This window comes from Cuculus canorus, chromosome 1 (genome assembly GCF_017976375.1).
Source record: "Cuculus canorus isolate bCucCan1 chromosome 1, bCucCan1.pri, whole genome shotgun sequence".
Classification (NCBI taxonomy): domain Eukaryota; kingdom Metazoa; phylum Chordata; class Aves; order Cuculiformes; family Cuculidae; genus Cuculus; species Cuculus canorus.
In genome coordinates this window covers 120,010,691-120,033,157 of record NC_071401.1, presented here as the reverse complement: position 1 = coordinate 120,033,157, position 22,467 = coordinate 120,010,691, and the positions used below count along the sequence as shown (strand labels likewise).

The window sequence follows — 22,467 nt, the reverse complement described above, 5'->3', positions numbered from 1 at the left end:
CCCTATTGTCAGCAAATCTCTGAAAGGAATTGTTTTGGGAACTGCACAGTGTAACTACCAGGTGCTTTAGGAGTTAGTCCTGGACATTTGATACAGTTTTATATATGGGGGGCTGGGGGGAGGGAGCAGGGAGAGTAAGGAGGGGCTAGTTCTGGTAATCAAGGCAACAGGAAAGAAACTTATTTATTTTGCTCCAGAAAATCAGATTACATATATGACAGAAATTAACTAGGTTAAATACAAGGCATAGTACCAAGGTATCTACCAAGCATAGTGGTGCAATTTAGGAATTATTGCATACACAAAAGCTAAGCAAGGAGTAGATTTCTGTAATAGGTGGACTTTCCTGTCTTTTTTTCTTATTTCTTATGTACAGAATGATAACCATATATTCACCCTCCCCAACATGCTGTGCTGGTTTACATCTCTGAACAAAAAGCACAGACTCACAGCTGTTTATGAAGACAAGCCAATAAATCTAGAGGAACATATTTATACAACTTATCCTGGGATTACACAGTTAAACACCATTTCTTCAGGTAGACAGAGCTCCTCCATTGCAAAGGAACCCAATTCCTCTCTGTGCCACCCAGATCTGTTGATTTTCCATTAATGTCAGCTTATGTCAGCTGTAACAAGTGTTACAAGTCATGCTGCAGAATAGTTCATTTCCAGGTTCTTCCCAGTTTCCTGTTGTTTTGTCACCCTGCTTTTGGTTGGCATTACATGATGCCTTAGCAGTCAGAAAGCAAGGAGCAGTTTTAGTGGCTTTTCCTTTCATAAATCCTGCCATTTGACAGCAGCAAATACAGGTACAGTTAAAGATCTGGTCCAATTCTGTAGCCACACGTTCTTCCTAGGGAGTAGGTATCATACACAAGTGCTTGAAGGCTTGCTGCAGCACTGGTTGCCTTTTCCATAGCAAACAGCAAACTTTTATTCAATAGATCAGACTGAGCTGTCAATTCTCACTTCTTTGGCTAAAGCTCTCTGATACACACAATGATTTATATGACAGAAGATCAAGCAAGAGGGCATGATGCAAAGAGAGAGATCATCATCATCATGTCTTTAAATTAAAATCCATGATGAAATCTCAGGAGGGGAAGATGATGCACATTTTTTGAAGCTGCTCTTGGCCTTTTGCATTTAGACTCCAGGTCTGCTCTTGGTTGATATTCAGATAGAAATCAGGAGTTCTTTGACTTGTGTAGCTTCTAGTGGAATGGTGTCTACTGAGAGCAGGACTTAACAGTAGTGCTTGCTTTCTACATTAAGCGCTGTAGGAGATTTGGGGATCACCATATCAGGAACACATGCAACTAAAATATGTGCCACATAGTAAAAACTCACCTGGGTGAAATGCTGCTCCTTCTGATATCAATGGAAATTTCCTTTTGACCAGGGGTTGCTATGGCAGCAAGCACTGGAAATGAGAACAAGGACATTTTGATATGTCTACACTGTGGATTGCAAATTATGATACCCGAGTTAGTTTTAAACAGTCTTGCAAGAAGTGGTCTAGTTCAGGCAGTCTGGAATGCCACACGGCCTGATTTACCATGCTAAGCAGCTTACTTTCCTGTACACCTAGGGTCTCTCCATGCATGGGGTACAGTGGACGGTGAAGAGGCATCTGAGGGGATGCTCATTTTAGGACAGTGGGATGAGGAACAGACTGTGTCAAGGAGTAGCGTAGGGAAGGAGAAATAGCATGAGGGAGAGGAAGCAAGAAAACAGGAGGAACAGTAGTCAGCTGAATGGAGGGGATAGAAGCAAGACTGACAGTGACAGACAGATGCAGGTTTGGGGATCCAGAGGTTCCCTTCTCAGGGCAGTGCACTTTGCTCTGCTCTTTGGAAGACAGCCTAGGACTCCTGACTCTCAGCATTTCCGTTGTCCGGAAGACACCATCAAACCCCTGAGTGAGGTACCCTTATGCTCTTCCAGCGATTGATCACTCATAAGCATCGTTTTACTCATGCTGCCGATGACACTGCCAGATGAAGTGGTGAAGTTCTGTATTACAGCTCTGTAGGCACTAACCCACCTCAGCATCAGCAGCAACACAGAACAGCATTTGATTTTTAAGTTGGTTTTAAAAGAAAAGCCTGAGAAATTATATTGAAAATGCATTACTATAATGTTAATGTTACTAAGTCAAGCACTTAAAAGTTAGGAAATTATACAGTTAATGTTGTCTGCGCAACCTTACTGAAGGTACCGTTACCATAGGCTCTAATTACATGACTGCACAGTTTCTTCCATCAAACTCTTGCATCAAGTGGTCAGGACCTCTGCATATTTCATTAGAAACATAGCACAGAGCTGTTTTTTAGCACCATGCTGGATTATTAGTTTGGTACTGATCCAGAGAAGAGCAAACTACTTGTCTGGGTCACTATGCTCTACAAAATCTCCTCATCTGGAAAGGAGTTGACGCTTTTGATGGCACTGTATTTCTCTGAAATCTCCTTTCCCATTCTTCAGAAGTGCTTTACCTCCCATAATCCCATAATATTTCAAATGGGAGCAATTTGTATTTTGGGTAGGCTGGGGAGACAACTTATAAATGGCATTTAACAGACCTCATTAAGTGCAATGTCCCATTTGGTTCTGTGGTGCACCCCTCTCCTATTGACCCTGGTTAGTTCTCCCTGTAATTTGTGCTAAGGCAGTGGGCACCAACAGGCTGGTAGGCAGATGGGACACAGACACCAAGCAAATGGTGCTTTAAAAGGTAGAAAAGGGCAGGAACACACATTTTCCCATAGCAGAGGGCAATAGAAGGAATGAATATCGATAGCTCCTGTCAGCTCTCTGTTAATGGCAAAACACATAGAAACCGGCACTAGCTTTGCCTGGAGATGTATGTAGAAAAGATGGTGAAAATAATATAGAGAAGTTAATAAATGAAATTAATATAGACAAGTACTGTGTCTAGCTCTGGAATCCCCAACATAAGAAGGATATGGAACTGTTGAAACCGGTCCAGAGGAAGGCCACAAAGATAATCAGAGGGCTGGAGCACCTCTGTTATGAGGACAGGCTGAGAGAGTTGGGCTTGTTCAGCCTGGAGAAGAAAAGGCTCTGGGGAGACCTTACAGCAGCCTTCCAGTACCTGAAGGTGCTACAGGAAAGGTAGGGAGAGACTTTTTAAAAGGGCGTGTAGTGATAGTGTGAGGAGGAATGCCTTTAAATTGAGAGGGAGAAGATTTGGATTAGACATTAGGAAGAAATTCTTCATGATGAGGATAGTGAGGCACTGGCACAGGTTGCCCAGGGAAGCTGTGGATGCCCCCTCCCTGGAAGTGTTCAAGGCCAGGTTGGATGGGGCCTTGGGCAGCCTGATCCAGTGGGAGGTGTCCCTGCCCATGGCAGGGGAGTTGCAACTGGATGATCTTTAAGGTCACTTATAACCCAAACCATTCTATGATTCTATGATTCTATGATTCTATGATTCTATGATTCTATGATTCTAAGTTGGTAGAGCTACTGTCTGTCTCTCATTTCCTTCTTCCTTAAGCATTTGTACCCAAAGTGCCAAGTGAGGGGGTCTCCCAGTGCTCCCTCTCGAAGACCGGCAGTCAGCTGAGTTGTGAATTCCTTCTCTACTTTCTTCCCATGCTTTTGAGTAATGCTTGCAGGTTAGCCATGCCCATTTAAAAGTTTATGTACAGCAGATGTTCCCGGAGCCGATCAGGAATTACGGATTTACTGCTGCGGCTGCAGTCCTACGTGAAATACAGAGAATATATTTAAAACACAGAGAATATACCTGCCTTGCACAATGAATTCTCACACACACACACCCTGCTGCCGGTCGCTTGGGAGGGGACCTCAGAGCCCATGTGCCTCGAAACCCAAAGCAGGTCCCCGGCATCTAACGAGTAAAAGTTCTGGCAGGGCAGGGGGAGTGATGTCTGGGGGCTAAACGTGCCAGCAACTCCCTCTCACAGCAGTGTTACCTGCTGCTTTCCCTCTTGTGGAGAGGCTGCCTGCTCCACATCTTCTTAGAAGCAGACTTTGCAGAAGTGTCATAAATCTTTGCCTTGCCCACCACGCAGCGCTGCCGATGTGTTGGTTATCGCCAGGATTCCTCCATTTGAACTGCACTTCATTTTGCAACCCAGGGCAGAAAAAATAGGTTGGTTTGCCACCTATTTTGGAGTGTAACAACTCCCCACACAGTGCCTGGGACTTGTCTATCCCAATGCTCAGTATTCCCTTTTTACAGCATCTCCAGCTGTATCCAGCAGGTACTGGGTTTGTCTATGTAGACATCCATGGCAAAGACGTGCTTTCGGAGCTTGTGTAGTTCCTGAATCATGATATTCCAGTGATCCATCAGGAAAATTCAACTGAAGGGCAGCATGGTTTCGGTTGAACAGAACTGAAGTAGCAGGCAAACCTGCTCTCCCTTCCCCAGCCCACAGGACAGGTAGTGTTTGAAGGCTGCGGGAAGACGCGGGTGTTTATTTCGGTGAGAGCTGTGGTGGTGTGTGAAAAAAAAAAAAAAAGAGAGGGAAGGGATCTCCCAGCTTTTTGGAGAGAGCCTCTGTATAATGCCATTTGAATCTGTACTTTTTTGTTTGGTGGTAAGTTTTAATAGTTATCCTTTGAGGATTTTCCCAGCTAGCTTATCTGAATACACCAACAGTCTTTTTTGTAATATTCGCATTTCCCCTTTGGTTCAGCCGAGCCCACTGACAGATCATTCAAATTCAATTGTTTTATGTCTAAGCCGAACAGCTAATTAAAGTAGGGATGATTAACCTGACTGGCAGTGTCGCTCTCTCTCCCTCGCTCTCTCGCTCCCTCCCTCCCTCCCTCCCTCCTGTTCCAATCAGTCTTTTTCTCACACTCTCCCTCTCTCTCTCTCTCTCTCTGTCTTTTGCTCTACTGTGTGTGTGTGTGTGTGTGTGGTGTTTCTTTTTTTTTTTTCCTCTCTCCTAAACGTGGTCTGCTTGCTGATGGCAGAATGGCACTCGGAGATTTGTGCATTGTGTCTGGTTTCCTACGGGCAGGCTGACCCAGTGCCTCTAGGGACTTATCAATAGACCACTCAGAAGAGACAGAGACAGGAGAAAGGAGGAGGGGTGGGGGGGTGGGGGGGAGAGAGAAAGAGAGAGGGAGAAAAAGAGAGAGAGAGAGAGAGAATCAATATCAAGAATAGAAGGAGCTCCGAAGCCATTTTTTTTTTTTTTTTAAAGAAGTATCAGGACTTGGGAAGAGGGTGACAAAGAAGGTTTTTCAAAGAGGCAGTGGAGGAGGTTCTAATAAATTTGGAAGGAAACAGTTCCCTGTCTTGGGGAAAAAGGAGAACTCCTGGCTGATTAGCATTCACACCAGGTATGAGATGTTCCCTACCCCTTATCACTGTCGCAACCGAGATGGAAAAAAAGCTGCTTTCCCCCCGCTCTCCCCGCTTTTTTCTTTTCTTTTTTTTTTTTCTTTTTTTTTTTTTTTACCTTTCCCCCTCCCCTCTCTCCCCTGCTCTTTGAGGAGAGGGAGCAGCGTTTGTTTTGGTCCGTGGGCTGGCGGTGGCCGGGGCAGGGGGAGCCGTGGGCATCGTGCGGGGAGCAGGGAGAATGGGAGCAGGGCAGCGGGGCGGGGGAGCCGCCAGGGTGTTACTGTGGCTCCTCTTTGTGCACCCCTGGGGGGGGGGGGGGTGTTACCCGAGTTCATTCCCAGCAGGTGGATTTACACGGGGAGTTACTTAACGCTTGACCGCCAGTTTTGAAAAAAAAAAAAAAAAGGGAAAAAAAAAAAAGAAAAAAAAAAAAAAAAACCTGCTTCCTATGTCTATTAAAGGAAGCTCCGATTTTTCCCCTCTCTCTCTCTTTCCTCTCTTCCTAACCAGACAGCGGGAGGGTTTCTGGCTCTTCGCCAGCCCAAAAGCCTCTAAGTGTTTTGCACTTGTTTCAGGGAGCCCGGGGATTTTTTTTTTCAGCATTTTCACTAGAGAACAAAGAGTTCTTTACAAAGGAAAGGGGAGAGGGAGCTTAACGCCTGAGATATGTTTTTCTATTTTTATTAGGGATTTTTCTTTCCCCCCCCCCCCACCTCCCTCCTAAAAAGAAAGAGAAGCAAAGCACAGAATGTGTGGCAGCAACAAAATAGATTGAAAGGAAATGCAGTTCCCTTACCTCCAAATTATAATTTGGAATTAATAAGAACAGGAATGGAAGGGGGACGAGACCAAGTGAGTTTGATACGTCGTTCTTTTCTCCCTTTTTTTAAACTCTCTTTTAAAATCCATTTGCTGTTTCGCCAACTTACCTAGCCTCTCTCTCTTTTTTTTGGCATAAAAGTTATACTGCAAACAGTTTCTGTTTACTTAAAAATAATCAAACAACAAATTATCGTGGCGGGGGGGGGGGGGGAGGGAAATGGGGTGGTTTCAGGAAAAAGAAATACATTAGTGGGAACAGAAATCTTTCACTTTCTGTCACTTAGAAAAAAAGTTGGTAATGGCTTGTTGAAGCTAGGATCCTAAAATACAGATGGGGCACTAACGTCTGCGTCCACGGACCCAGCTTTTCCCTGACCATCTGTCTAAAAGTCACCTCTCATTGGCAGCTCAAATGATTAGTCGGAGCTCAGGGATTTTTTTTGTTTGTTTGTTTGTTTGCTTGTTCCTCCTGTTCAGTGGGACCCTCTCTCAAACAGCTCGATTTCACCTTCTGAGTTTAGTTCTCTGAGCCCCAAATTGAGGATTTCAGGGTAGACCTCCTTGCACTGTAGATTTTTTGTTCTTCTGAATATATTTCTTAGTAGATACACTCTTTGTCTATTTAGCGGTGGAAAAGGCACACATAATATAGAAGGGAATAATGCATCACATTTAAGGAGATGTTGAGATTGAAATGTAATTGCATATAGCGTATAACATACAGGATATCTTCTCTACAGTGTCTCCTGTGCAATGGTTAAGATGTTTGACAATATATACTGTCACAGATTCAGTAGCTTAAGGAAAGTGCTTTCTTTAGCCAAATTCTGCCTTTCTTCTTTTATTGATTTGTGTTTTCCTGGTTTTGACAAATTACCGGTCGAAAAACTGCATCATATCTCATGGTATAGAAAAAAAAAGAGAGGGAGCTATATATTATATCCCATCCTCCCAAGAATTATAACACACAATATGTAGAACTAGATCAAATTATTATGGAGTTACGACGATTTTTTTCTGGATGCATGTTATTATTACTACAATACCTTGATTTTTATATTCATATTCGCTCAGAAGAGGTTGTCTGTCACAACTACATAGGTATCGCATATGTGGTTGTAGCACTGATTTAAGCAACATCTATGCATTGTCTAAGTGCCCTTTGATGAGTAGTCCATTTACATCTCCTCATATGATGAAGGGAGGAAAATCCAACCTTGGGCTCTTCCTGCACCACTTTAGGAATGCCACTACCCTAGAGCAGCAAAAAGTCCTGCAGGATACAGCCCATCCCTTCCAAAAGTGAAGGGAAACCGTCCATGACAAATGAAACCACCAGTTAAAACATAGTTTTGTTTTCATACCAGTACCTAGACCGGAGGCTTGCACCCCTCCAGCTCCGTTAGTCAGGGCTCTTCACTTTCCAAAACTGTAGTGGGCACAGCTTCAACAGCAGAAGCTGGGGGCTTGTGATGACCTCAAGTCCTTTGCTCTGAGTCCAGGTACCTTTGCTGCAGGTAAGCCAGGTGCTCTGCATTTCCATGAGGAGCAGCAATAGCAATGTTGAGTCAAAAGTACTTTGTGGGCTCCTAGTTTAATGCAAAATGCTTGACGGAGAATGATGGGTCACCGAAAAGAGCTGGTCATTTTTTTGGCAAACATAACGAAGAGAAGAACTTTTGGCACATTACAAATGCCTTTCTTTTATTTTAAATCCTCACTTTCCTTGTTCCTCAGGAGAGTTTTCCCGGCTCCTGATGTTTTTCACGGTCTGAATCTTTTCTGTGACTTTTCTCTCTTGCGCTCTCACTCTCCAAAAAGGTGGAGGGAAAAATATCAGGGGAAAAGTAAACAAAAGAGCACAGAAATGGGACTTGGCCTTTGAAGTTTTCCATAGGATAAACGGTCTCTTTTTTTTTTCCTGCCTGAATCTCCCTTCTCCCCCCCTCCCCTTCTTTTTTAATCTTTTAAATGCTTTTGTGAGCACTTTGTATCTGCAGCCATGGAAATGGTGACAGAAGAGGGAGAACATAACAGATCTGAAATCTAGAATTAGCCCCCCTCATTCTCAACAAGGAGGCATCTTCCCAGTGGCTGTCACTGGTTCCAGAAGTAGGTAGAAAGACGATAGCTGTCTTTCGGGGACTCTTTACGGACCTGACCTGAGAGTAACACATTCACAGTACAGGAGAAAAGAGAGAGAGGAAAAAAAAAAATAAAAAAGGGGGAAAGAAAAGCTCTTTGAGCAGTAACACACTAGCTCTTTCTTCCTGCAGGCAATCCGCTCCAGCTCCTGGCGACGTGTCCTGCACTATCAGATATCATATGACTCTTTATTTGGACTCCCGTTAGCAGTACGGGCCTGTTAGGGGGCTGTTTGTTTTCTTTTCTTTTCATTTCCGTCTCCCCAGTTCCCCCCCCCCACTATTTTATGTGTGCCTGTGCGAGCGTATCCCTTTTATAATCTCTCTTTTTGTGCGGAAGCTTTATAGAAAAGAAGAAAATCCTTAATAATTTCCCAGGGCTGTTTTTAATCCTCTGCCAAAACTGAAGTTCATTGTCGAGCTGTAAAAATAAATAACACCTTGCAGTTTTATTTCTCTCTTCTACCTCTTCCTTTGCCCTTTCCGGCACTTCTCGTTGTGTCTGTATGCACTCGTATATGTTCCTCTGTCTCTCCTGTCTGTGTGGGTGAAGTTGGGATACACCTGCGTCAGTCAAAGGAGGAATACAGAGTTGCCTGCTGCTGCTCCTTGGCTCTCCATGCTGTTCATTTCACTTTCATAAAACTTTCCTCTGTTTTTTATTTTATTTCATTTGGGCACTTCCTCCACACCAAGTATGAAAAGCTGTCAGGTACTGATCCCTGTGCTGGGCTTTTCTGCATTTAGGTGAGCAAACGGAGGAAGTTAAGGCTATAAAAAAAATGAAATACTGTGTTGAAGGAATAGACGATGAAGTTGTAAGGTAGAAATTAAATATGCTTTTTGTACGCAATCCATAAAAGTTTCCTCTGCCAGAACGCTGGTGCCTAATAGTAGGATGGAGGGAACCAGACAGCAGCTAGCAGTCGGAGGTGTGTAGCCAAGTAACCTTATGGCACCGATATTTCTCCTACCGAGTCACATTTTAGTTAAGGGAGATGACTTTTTCCCATTTGTGCTGGCTTTAACAATACCTCATTTAGATGAACTTCGCTGCAAAACTTTTTGCCTGAAAATGCAAAGTCACGTCAACAGAAACAATGAATTGCTATCAAATATATTAAATCGCTCCAAGAAAAAAAGTCTGTCTTTCCAAAAGAGAGGTAATGCTTTGTTTTGATACTTCCCTATGCAATGTTTTCATTTCTGTTTTTGAACTAAGAATTTATTTTGACAATAGTTAAGAATTGATTTCTAAAGGAAAAGGGGGGAAAATCCTTAAAAACATTCCAAAATGAGATGGTTTGAAGGGGAAAGATTTAGGTTGTTTGGGAGAAATTTAAAGTGTTAGGTTTTTTGTTTGTTTGCTTCAGTTTTGTGCAACCTGAATTGTAATATACTTTGGCAAGCAAACCAGAAAATGAGCTTTTTTACACAACTTTGCTCCCTCCGTAATTACTGCTGTGTTTTTGTGTAACTGGGTGGTTTTTTCCCATCTGAATTTGGTAAGATCATCAAAGCTGAAATCCTGCTTGCACTGTTGGGACACAAAGGAGTTGTGTACCGTTGGACGTAGGTGCTTTGGCTGGCCTTCTACCAACATGCAGTGTTCAGCAGCTGGCTGTGCGGGAGCCAGTCACCACGTGCCAGGGGAAAGTACAGGTGTATTTCGTATAAGCGATTTACATGCATTTTGTGCTGATACTCCTACTAGGATCATGAAGAACTATACGTTTTACCATTTCCTCTCCGGTCTATGCTTAGGCCAGCGTACAAAAGCAGTCTTGTAAGTGAGGCAAGTACAGATTAGTGATTTTTTGTACGAATCCAGAAACAACTGTGTTTTGACCTTGCTGTAGGTGTCTTGAACCACATCGAGGTCTCCCTGCTAGGTGGTGGTGTTCCTTATTTCTCATCTGAGATGCCTTCCCACTGAAATAAGTGCAGGTTTTCCCAAGAAAGGGTTAATGAAAAACAGAGCTAAAATATCAGGATTTAGGGTGATCCCCTTGAATAAGTGTTGGAAACCAGACACCCCAGAATGTGTCCGTGTGCAGCACAGCATCCCTCTGTAGCACACAGGACGTTCTCACTGTAGTGGAGATGCAATAGCTGAGTTGAGATGAATCCTGCAGTCTGTAACTTTATTTATATGTCCCTACAATTCCTTCGAAAAATTACCAATATCTCTGCTCTCGACAGCAGACTCTTTCTTTTTGTTTAGTTTTTGCCAGTCATCTCATTGAGCAGTAAGCAACTCTTTGATCAGGGACAACATTTGGAAGCTTTTCCTTTTCTCTCTTCCTCTTACAACTTAAAACTAGCTCTGTTTTAACGTTTTGTGCTTAGGCACATTCATGGTCCTGAGGAACAAATTACAGACTTTGATGGAGGAAATTTGGATTTGAAATAAGTGATACAAATGTCTGAAAATCATGTGCTGTTCATGCATGGTACATGATGTTCCCTGTTACTCTATGCACGCTACAGTGCTCTGAGCAGTCCTAGCTGTGAGTATTTGTAAGCTTGTTCTGGAAGCTGCCTGTGAATTTAGTTTACTTGACAACAGTAAGGCTGAATTTTAGAGCTATGTAAGCGCAAGGTAGAAGGCTTCTTTCAAGTTTTTGGCCATTTCATAGAATCATAGAATCACCAGGTTGGAAAGGACCCACTGGATCATCGAGTCCAACCATTCCTAACAATCCCTAAACCATGCCCCTCGGCGTCTCATCCATTTCAGTGGGTCGTTGCTCAGCATCCTTATTTAAAGGAAAAAAAAAAGTTCTCCTCCTCCTCAAACTTCTTTGACTTAATATCTGCGGAGTAGATTATTCTATTTCAAAGTTATTATAAGCTCAAATAATAATAATATACATATTTAGCTTCCTCATTAAATAAATACAGTGAAGAACTGCAGAAAGTTGAAAGCCAGGCGCTGTAGCGCTGATGTCTGAAAGTGTGGCTCTGGGCTGGGCAGAGAAGGCAAGGCTTGTTGCTGCTAAAGTTTTGTTAGCATAACTTGGACTCCGTGGAATTGCACCAAAGTTGTGTTTTGACTTGGCTTAACTTCACTGCTTTCATCTGACATTTTCTTCTAAGCCAGCCCAATCCGGATCTATTCAGCGCTCAGGAGAGTAATAGCCAAGGGACAAAACAGCTTGTCTAACACATGTCTCTTTAGTGCACCAGTGTGTGGCTTGTGGGGCCTCAGACTGGATCACCACTGTCAAGAGAAATGCATTTTCCTACAGCGTAATAAGTTGTCCTGCTGCTTTCAGATGTCAGAGATCCCCCATTCAGCACTTGGTGAAAAGGTCTGGTCTCAGAAGAGGTTTCCCTTCCATTTAACATTTCATTAGTGCATGCAACTCATGTAAATGTGGTGTGGCCAGTAGGAGGAACAAATTCTTTTTTATTTTTGCCAAGATGTATGTATTTATTCTATGTCTGTATTAATGTTATTGTGAGGTGATATTTCAACCTAAACACCGATTTCAGTGGCTAACCACTAAAAAATGAGCTGCGTTGAAATGTCCAGTAGTTGTTCCAAGCTCAGAGGTGAAGCTTGTGTTATTTTGGAAAGTATGAGGAAAGCCCTGGTTACTTTTATTTTATTTTTTTTTTCTTTTTAAACGTGCATTGGGCAGTAACACTGTGACAGGAGCATTTCCTGATTAACTAATTACTGAAACCCATTAATTTTTCCATTCTCGTTCTATTTTTGATGTTTCGTGTTTCTTCACTACAAAATGAAAATTATAAAGAGCTAATTTCTTTAAACTAATTAGACTTACAATTTTAATCTCACAAAACCCAGGAAATTCCAAGCGATGTTTTTTTGTAACTCTGCCATGTTGCACATGCCTCTCTCTTCTTTGAAACCTTTGTATTGGCCTTCAAAAAATCCTGGGAAAACACTCAACACTTGCTTGAGCCAGCCTTGTCAGTCCAAACTCTCCTGAACTTCTGGCTCTGCTAGGCATCCAGATCCAGATTTTGTGATTTGAGCTCATCTCTGTTGAAAATAACAACATGGAATTTCCAGACATTTCTTTGTATGAACTTAAGATTTTTTTAAAAAAAATAAAATTTAATAAATCAGAGTAATTCTGTTTCCACTAAAGCCAGCAGAAGCAGAATCCACATCCTCTGGGTAAAATTTCTCATGGCACTTTACAGAACTTGATTTTTGCTCAGATGGCCTTTTCAGTTTTGGCCATCTGGAGAGCATTTAAGTTAGTTACATACAATATCATTTAGGCAGTCTTTTAAATAGGACTCCTCAAACCCTTTAACCTGTTAATCTCAACTACACGTCCCATAAAGACTACAGATCTAGCGTGAGAAATAATTTTTGTTCCCTCCTCCCAGAAAGAAGGGTTTAGTGATGATTTCTTTGGCTGGAGAATCAGGAAATACCAGTGAAAACTTTGTGTAGGAAGACGCCAGAGTCTTCTTCAGTGAGATCAGCTGTTCTTTTTATGTATTTATATTTATATATATATACACATATATTTTGTTTGTGACTTTCTTTTAGCGTGTTGAAATATATCCCTGCAATCTTCAGAAGCCACAGAAAATTATCCATGCCACAGTATGCAGCTGGAGAGAGCAAAACAGAGCTGATCTGAGGCAGCCTTCCCCACTAGTGAGACAAGCCAGCAAGCTGATTTCAAGCTTTAGTTTGTGCCATTGCCTGTGTGTTGCTGAAGCACCAGGGTGTAGCCTACAAAGAATCTTTCTCTCTGTAACCAGCCATTTTTTCCTTCCTGCTAAAATTTTCTAAATTCTATTTTCATGAAATTCTCATCGAAGTTAGATGGGAAGGCTCTGTCTGAAAAGCATGGCAAGAATGGACCCTCTCTGATTGAAGAGTCTACTGTTCAGATAGTTAAAGATTCAGTCCATCACTCAGACAAAAAAAAAAGAAAAAAAAAAGAAGAAAGAAAAATTAAAGGGAAAAAGTTGATATACAGTGGAAAGCAAAGGGGAACATTTATTTTGCAGTGTATTCATTTTGTATTATGCTGATGTCCTACAGCATAAGGCTGTTCTGGTGCTTGCTTTGGAGGACCTTCATGAAACTCCGTAGAGCTGCACAAAGTAGAGTCAGAGAGTGAGAAGCAATCTTGTTTCTGATCAAAATGAAGTAATGTGCCAACTAATGATGACAGAAACCTGGAGAGCTGTAGGTGCTCTCTTTTGTTGGAGATAAGAAATAGAGATTCAGACCGCTGTCAGAGACTGCGTGATTTCCTGGCCTAATTTCAATTAGAGTAATTATATTTGGCCTCTTTGAATTGCCTTTGAAGAGTCAGTTGGGCAAGGTAATATTCACTCCCTGGCCTGATCCATACCATGGTGGCATGGAGCATAGTTAAGCAGCTGACACTTCTCACTGTAGTATGGTTGTAGTTGCTTAGTTTTGATCAAAGTAACCACTTCGCAATTTGATCAATTGCTGAATAATGGCACTAGCAAACACTGCTCTTCCATACTTTCATTTGTCTCAAAATGATGCTCATAGTAATAACTGACAGCTTGACCACTTTCCCTCAGCAGCGTGGTGATATTTGTAAGAACTATCTTCATTTTGTAGATGAGGAATCTGAAGCACAGAGATTTTTTAGTCACTTTTCTAAGTTCATATAGCAAGACTGTGGCAGAGCTAGGATGATTAACTTGGGAATCCCAGATCTCAGTCTCATGCTCTAACCACTAGGAAACACTACCCCCCTGAATGTAAGTTATCTTTCATGTGAGTCACCATCTGTTATATTGCCTACTTGCTATTAGTTACAAAAGCTATTCACATTTTAAACCGTTGTGCATTCTTACAGCTACTTAAGCCCATGGTAGACTTTTTGACAACAGTAACAGCACTTCTCATGTGAAAGAGCCGGACAAATATTAACTCATGTTTTTTCAGTAAATTTTTGCAATTCCAAAAAGCCACAGTTTAGAATTCATTCAAACAGACCTTGAAAAGTCCACGTATTCAATGCTGCTTGGTTCCATATCTGTCAGTTGTGCCATAGTTAAGACGTGACTGTATATTCTCACAGATATGATTAAGAAGATAAATTTCCAAATGGTAATTTAATGTAAATTGAGTCATTGATAACTTCATGTGTCTTGGGCCTAGGAGGTCTGTCTGCTAAGATCCTTCAAACAGGTAGTAGAAAAAAAATGTATTAATCTCCTGGGGACCTTAGTGAGCCAAGGAGAACTAGGTCAGTTTTATTGGAGACAGACTGGAAAAGCCCTGAGCAGAAGCTGGGGCAGGGACTGGAGCTCTAAAGTGAGAAAAGACTCTTGAAAAGTTAAAGTTGCTCTGGTTTTCTGTCTGTATACGCATAAAGGAATGCATTTGTTTACCACAATCACCATTTTTAAGGCAATCATGAAGCCACAGCGTGGAAAAGGGTAACCCTGGCAAAAAGGGAGAAATGTCCTTATAGCTGAAGAGGGAAGAAGTTGTCCCAAACTATCCAACATCTCCTAGCAGGTGGGAACAAGAGATGACACTGCCAAGCAGAGTCAGAGACAGATTGGGCACTGGTGCCTTTTCGTCTCTGAAGATGGTCAAACAGCAAGGGCCCTTCTGATAGTCCTATCTAGTTTCCTTCATGTGATAAAGCCTACTGAATTTCTTATAGCTCTTATCGTCTGGTGAACTAGAACATATCTTTCAGAAAGACAGGTAATCTTAAAGTCTTTAAATAAGGGAATGACCACATATTTTAGTCAATAATTCTGAAGGGTTTAAAGTCCATTTCACTTCTTTTGAATCTGAATTTATCTAACATCAGCTCTGCCTTTGTCTGATGTATTAAGGAGCCCTCTACTGTCAGAAATCTTCTCCCCATGCTTGGTATTAATAAACTTTGCTGATTGATGATGAAATCTTGACACTCAGAGCAGAGTTTGAAGGTACAGGAGTCAGAAGTAGAATTTGAAGTGAGATGTGAGATATGAGGAGTTACTGGTGGCAGAAGAAATGGGCGAATAGAAAAGACAAGTAGTATGTGGAGACTGGATTTTTTTTTTTCTTCCCAACTACATGAGGCAGAAATGAAAGAAAAGTGTTGGTAAAGGCAAAAACCCAGTTATAAGGAGAGAAAGAGAGAGGAATCTAAGAAAAAAGGTCTTGAGAATAGGCACCGAAAATAATGTGAAAAATGAAGCATCATAAAGCTATTAAAGGATGGAACATAGTCTGCAATGGTCCATAAGGTCAGGACAAATGGGGAAATAACAGATTATGTTAAAAATGTAACACAAGGAGTAGCAGTAATTCACCTTGGGTAGTATAGGATATGGCTTCTCAGCAGTGGATAGTTTCCTATGTCACAGGAGGCCAGCGGGCTTAGCTCATTATGGCTTTGAAAATGTACTGCTTAATCTTCAGGTTAGAGAGGGGCCGGTACAGTTTTGAAAGGTCTGAACACATTCAGACTTTGTGAAAAAGAGTGGCCAAATTTTCTGCCCAAGGCCCCTCTGTGCTCAGGATTAAAACTCCAGTGTTCAGGGCATAACGAAAGGGAGGCCTAATTAGGCAAGAGAAAACTCTTCTGACACACATAGCTATTTTTTTCCTACTGACAAAAGAACATAGAAGAGGGTAAAACTTTCTTCGGGTAAGTGTATTGTTAGTTTTCTCAAGTTGTTTCTCTTCCAGCCCACTTCAGAGCAGTACCTCTCTTTGCTCTGGTGGCTGGAACATTGCTACTTGGACATGTTCATCGCCCACTGCCTGCTCGTGGTGCAGCCTGGAAATGGTCACTTAACCCCCTTTCTTCAAATTATTACAAACAACTCTAAAACCAGCCAATATTTTCGTGTCTCAGAGGCAGCTGAGAAGATGAGATCAAGCTGACCTATAAAATGCTACAAAATGATTAGGTGCCAGTGGCTAGGTTGCCTTTGTCTTTGGGTTTCATGCAGTTCAGTCTGAAGAATTCTTGCATTTCCACCTCAAATGTTGTGTTATTTCTTTCTTGTCTTCCCTTACCTGTGAAATAACTCTTGTTACTGGTGCTACAAGAGCTCTGATCATGAGTGTAATGAGTTCTTCACACTCTAAAGGTATTAGTGTTCTGCTCTTAAATCTTGATAAAATCCTTTGGGCAAGGTAAAATTCTGGTTGCTTTTATTAAGAAAGAAAAAATCTTTTTCTAAAGGACTTTGATATTCTTTTCTAAACACATGCTTAGTTCTGTCCAATCTGGGAAAATGGAGTGAGACAAGATATTATTTCTGAGTTGCCATTGATGACAAACACTGAAGTGTTGCTAGTCTGGACCAGTCAGACTAGCCTTTAAGGAGACACGTGCTTTTAAGAAGATGGAAAAAAAAAGCCAGCCGTTCAAACAGGCTTTGTATGGCTAACTTGTTTCCGATTCGAATTAAGTACATGGAAGTAAACTCCATGACACCCACTGCTTACTAGAAACCCATATCTGGGTATTCTTCTTGACTGATGGATCGCCGAGTGTCATATTCCAAATATCTTTCAAAACACGCTATCCCCTTGCATTTGTGCAAGCAAAGAAAAAACTTACTCGGAGAAAAAAGTAAGAACTTTTGGAAACATGAAAGTAATTTCTAAAGCCATTTCTGCCTGTCACTGGTATGAGAAGAATTTTCATTCTCTTTAAGGCTGTTTAAAGTATACTTTGGGGCTAAAATGGCAGAGAAAACAATCCAATCCATTCTCAGCCCTGAAACCACAATGGATAACAGATCCTTATTGCCACATCACATTCAATGAGATAGCTTACTGGAAGCATTGGTCAAAAAAACTCATTATTGATTGCAAAAAAAAGAAAAGTAAAAGAAATGAAAATGTTCTCTTTCCCCTTCCTCTCATTCTTTTTTCAAGGCAGAAAAACCCCACAATGCTGTTTTTGTTATTTAATTAAAAATAACTCCCTGTTTTTCAGTTACTTTAATTTCTGTGAATTTTAATTCATCTTTTTTACATGAGACGAAATACCAGAAAACTGTGAAAGCAGTTAAAATTTTCATTAATGTTTTTTTTTCATTTTTAATTCAGTATAGAAGATTATTCTCTCACTTTCTGCTGCCCTCCTGCCTCTCTTTTCCATATTCATGCAGGCTCCTGGCTGACTCTGAATGGCACTTAACTGTTTCACTCATTAGAATGAGCAAGTGGCAGCTCTGTAACTTTGTTGATTTAAGGTGAGATCATGGTAGGGACCACTCTAGATTCTGGAAATGACACAGCTTCTTGAAGATATTCTTTGCAAAGCAAGTGACGAATACGATAGCATCACTTCTAATCAGGATGAATATCATTGCAGTCAGCAGTAGGTGTCACAAGCTATATGGGTACATCAGGGATCTGACATGAGAATACTTGTGTTCATAATGTTTCTGTCACTTATTCAATGCACAATCTCTGACTTCTCTATTTTGGCTTGTTTTCCACATTAGGACAGCTTGGCACAGGTAATAGACCTAAATTTCTTTCATTTGTTTGAGAGATTACTTGAAGAATTGCCTAACCGTATGGCACTATTATTTGGGGTTGCTCCTATGGAAAGGTCAAGTCTGCTGGCTTGGTCTCAGCTAACATTTATCTCCCTGTTGAAGGCATGATTTTTATTTTTTTTTCCCAAAACATTGAATAATGGTGAAATTAGGATATTCTGTGGTGATGAAATTAAACCCTATAGTTTTAGAATAGATGTTGATACTACATTGCTGTCCACCTGTAGCACCTTTTGTATTGAACCAAATAAAAGGGCAGTGGTATTAAGGAGGAAACACAGGAGGTCATTACTGACCGTATATTTGTGGCTGCTTCATTACTTTTCCACCATTTTGACCTTGAGCTGTTTATTTTTATTGTCTGGCTGTCACTCATAGTGTGAATTAGAACTGAAAGAGTCTTTCCCTACGCTAGGATCTATAGTCACGGTTCCCCCAATCTGTCTGAATGACTATGCTGACTATTTCAGTCTTCTCTACTTTCTATCCTCTCCAGATAGGGATCTGAAGACTGACGTCACAGTTTAGTCTACTTCCAAGAAAGACCAGACAAAAGGGAGGCAGGGATTTGTCCCACTAGCATTAGAGGAAACCTTGAGTGATTTGACCTGGCCAACAACGGTCAGGAAGCATTGCCGCTTGAGGAAAAGCAAATGCTTCATTATTCCTGTTAGACAGATGCACCTCCATAAAACACCTGGAATTGGTCCACAGACCACAGACAGAACGTCATTGATGTTGATTTTCAAGAAAATAGGGAATAGATAGCAGACCTCATATTATTAGACATAAATCGATCATCAGCTAGGGTGAGGAAGTAATCTATTGCATTTCAGTCTCATGTAGAAGGGAAATATGTTATAATGTCCCTTTCATCAGATGTTGACCACTGTAGGGGGAAGGACATCAGACTGCCAAAACCATCACTTTGACGAGACGAGCTCATGGGAGAGATATGTCACTTGTGGCAGAGCTGAAGGTGAATGCGGTTACCACAGAGTAAACTGCTAAGTGTGGATTGTGGGAAGCACTACTGATAGGAGGCAGACAGTTGGATTGATTAGGGCAGCACCAGTGATTAGCTATTTTCATTCGCCATCCCGGGGTGAAGTACTACCCTGGTACTGGTAGTAATGAAGAATAGCTAATACAGATCAAACTCTTGCCAAAGTAACAGCATTGGCATCGGGAGCAGAAAGTTTTGCAGATTTCTCTCTATGTGCACTTGCTACTGGTGTTCCTGGTGGGTGGCTGAATCATCCTGATGGCATTCAACAGGAACCAGCTGCTGAGAATATTAAAATGCAAGCATTTATTCCTCTAGAGAGACAGTAGCATCTGCAAAGTTTTCCTGTCTTGATAGTACATATAATCCCACGGAGTATTCTCTAGTAGTTTTTAACTCTCAATTCAATGCACTTTTTTTTTTTTAAGCTGTATGTGCTTTGTGTCTGTGCAGAAAGGCGAGCAGAGTCTTGGATCTGAGGCCACAAGGCAGGTAGTCCTAGGCAGGTAGTTTGTAAGCCCTCTGCTCAGGCTGAGGTACTTCCCATGGGGAAAAGGTAGTTGGGCTTTGCCTCCTTCTCCCACCACCACCTTTTTAATTCACCTTCCTCTTCTCAGGAAGAACTGCCTTGGAGGCTGATATGCCACTGATTCTGTAACTTCTACATCAGCGTGAGCTTTGTCTTAAGATTCATGATGGTAGCAATTGTAAGAAATGGTAAAACCTGCAAGAAAGCAATTTAATTGTCTGGTAGAATAGGATGTTGAACATACCCATTATTGTTTGTATTTGTTTATCCCAAAGAGGAACATGTCAATTCACAAGCCTGTAAGCAACACATCTCAGCCCTGATCTACTTACAATGTAGGGGACAACTTCAGAAAGGAAACTGAGTGCTGGCAGCTTTCGTTAACCCCATCAGGAGCAGGGAACGCTCAGCATCCACTAGGAGCTGGCTTTTAGTCTGACATGGCTGTAACGCTGTAACACCAAACATCATAACCAGCACAGCTGAGGGAAGGGAAAAAGCAGATAGTAGGAACAGCGGGGAGAAAAGGATAGCAATATCTTCTTTTAAGTCTTTTGCTTAGCTCTGCATCTCTCTTCTGCTTTCCTTAGAGTGTGTTCTCTTGCTAATAGTGTGTGAATTCACATACTAAACATATTTACAGGAAGAGAAAGGCAAAGATTCTGTCCATGACATATGATGTGAGAAAAGGTGCAGAATTGTTCTAAGGAGAAACAGTGTTCTTTTGCAGCGTGGCTGCAATGTTGACACACACAGGAGAAACAAGCTATAGGCAGTCAGAGCTGTGTGGCAAAAGAAAGAATCAAGATTCTGATTTTGCTTAAAAGGGAGCATAATTCAGTGCACTCATCGTGGTGGCATTTTATTAAGGTATTTTAGCCTTATCTAAATAGCCTTGTGTAAAAGGCCTGCCTAATACTTGCAAGGCTGTGAATATTTTGGCTCCATTTTTCTAAGTTGGAGTATTAGCACATAGCATTAAAAGAACAAACTTGCCTAAGGCAGCAAACTTCCATTCCTGCTTCCACCTTTTGTCATCTCCAGTCATCCTCAGAGCCTGGCAGAGTGCGTCAACAAGTCAAGGTTTTGACAGGATCTTACAGACACAAGAGGGACTGCAAACACCACTCCGCAAAGTTTATTGATAGCCTCTCTCATGATGTGACAGGCCAAGGAAAGCGGTTGCAGGAGAGGTGACTGCAATGGCAGCACTTTCTAGCCCTTCCCGATTTCAGCTTCTCCTTGGAAATTGCTGCTGAAACCTTTTAGCGATGTTAGACATATAGTTTAATCTCAGTGAGGCATCACAGTGATGATGCATACATCAGAGACTCTGTTGTGCTTTCCCCTTTTTGTGTGAGTTATGTTTGCTCATTTGTTTAAAAAAATAGCATAATGATTTCAATTTTAAGAGGCTTAAGCCCAAAGCTTTGGAAAGTCTTAACAAAGAATGATTTAATGAACTGGCCATTGTGTTTATTGTTGTGCTCAGCTACTTAAGTATGTCATAGGCTCTGCAATACAAACAATTAATGGTCAAGTTTCTGAGCTCAAGTGCTAAGGTCTTTGCTTTCAGAAAAGGAGAAGTAGCATTTGAGGTCTGCTCCCACTTAAGCAGTAGTGCAGTAAAACTCCAGTGGATTTAGACTAAATGCTTTGGGATTGGATTTGTTGTTTGTTGGTACAACAAAATAAAGTAGACTTTAATCCTGAATAAAAGCAGCGCTGGAAAATTTCAAGAAAATACTGAATACTACTTCAGATGTTTTCACACCAGCATTTCCTCTAAGGGCACATCTCTCTCTCTTAAAACAGTCATAGGGAAGAAAAGATTCTTGAGCTTTGCCTCAATAATACTGAGAATATGAGTGAGCTTTGCACTGGTGAGTTTGTACCCACTAAACTTAGGGATGGGTCGATCTGCCTTGCATACCCTGAGAAGTCATACTTTTAGACCACAGGGCATCAGACGGCTCTTAATGCAGCTCAGCTGATAGTATGAAGTTGGTATCTGTCTTGAAAGCCACCCAGCATGTATCTCAATTACTCCCAGGGACTTGGGTTCTCCAGTGCGATGTCGGAATAATCTTAAAAAAAGATCAAATCGCTTTTTTGCTGGAAGAACTTTTGCTTTTCAGTTTTATGATTTCTAGCATGTCAGCCAACTTCACCTTCAAGTGAAGAAGGCAGGAGGCATCACTTTAATGCTTCTGGATTTTGTCATGGGTACTTCACATCTCCTCTTTTCACTGCTTATCTGCCCTTTGTATTTACCACTGCAAAATAATAATGAGGAGGTGAGGGTTAAAGAAAAATAATGATTTTTAGAGCTGTTTATTGTCCTCCAACAGTGTTATCCTCTAGGGCAACCCCCCACCTAGTTTAAGCAGCCCGCAAAGAGGCATTTGGACACAAATTCAGCCACTAAGAATGAAGTCAGAACTCAGAGCTAGGATAATAAATTCCATCCTGAGAAGAAAGGAAAGGTCTGAGGCTGCCAGTTGAGCAACTGACTATCTGTAGAGCTATGACTTGTTTCTCCCTTTGCCATCCTGTGGCTGAAATCAAATTATGTCTGAGAGTTATTTATCTGTCTGGCCACAGGAAAATGGCAGGCATGAAAATCCTGTTAATGTTGTCCACATAGCAAGAGCTGCCCCTTTTTTACCTCTGAATACTGTTGCACCTGAGTAGTACACTACACTAACTCTGTAATGAATGTAATGGTGGTTACAGCTGCGTTGTATTTTACCAGGAATACTCTGTGCAACCATTACGGTAAAGTCTTCCACCTTTCTCTAGCCTGGTCCAGTCAATGGATGCTTCCTCTGACTTCTGCCTGTTCATTCAGCCCTGTAGTTTGGCAAATAAATGTGCCATCAGCATAACATGTACTACCAACTTCCCTCTTCATCTCTATTTACGTTCTATTTACGTTCAGTGTAATTCTTTGACTCACACCAGCTCACTCCCAATATTCTGTCCTTAGCCTTTTGTTCCAGCTTTCACTCTGTGGGTGAAAGAAAGAAACAGCAGCTGCTGGAACCTAGCGGCTGAAACAGTTGAGAGGTCATGTTTCTTTAAGAACAGAATCTGT

At 41.5% G+C, this 22,467-nt stretch overlaps 1 protein-coding gene across 25 annotated transcripts in view; it reads left to right on the top strand.

Annotated features, from left to right (window-relative positions):
- ZBTB20 (zinc finger and BTB domain containing 20) overlaps positions 1-22,467 on the top strand; it is a 492,045-nt gene that overhangs the window by 395,514 nt on the left and 74,064 nt on the right. The window contains exon 1 of one of the 25 annotated variants that reach the window (XM_009556976.2): positions 5,172-5,352. The exons of the other annotated variants lie outside the window; for them this stretch is intronic. The gene's annotated coding sequence lies outside the window, so the exon portion shown is untranslated. Of the gene's footprint in view, positions 1-5,171; positions 5,353-22,467 lie in introns of those variants that run through there. 25 annotated transcript variants of the gene reach the window in all.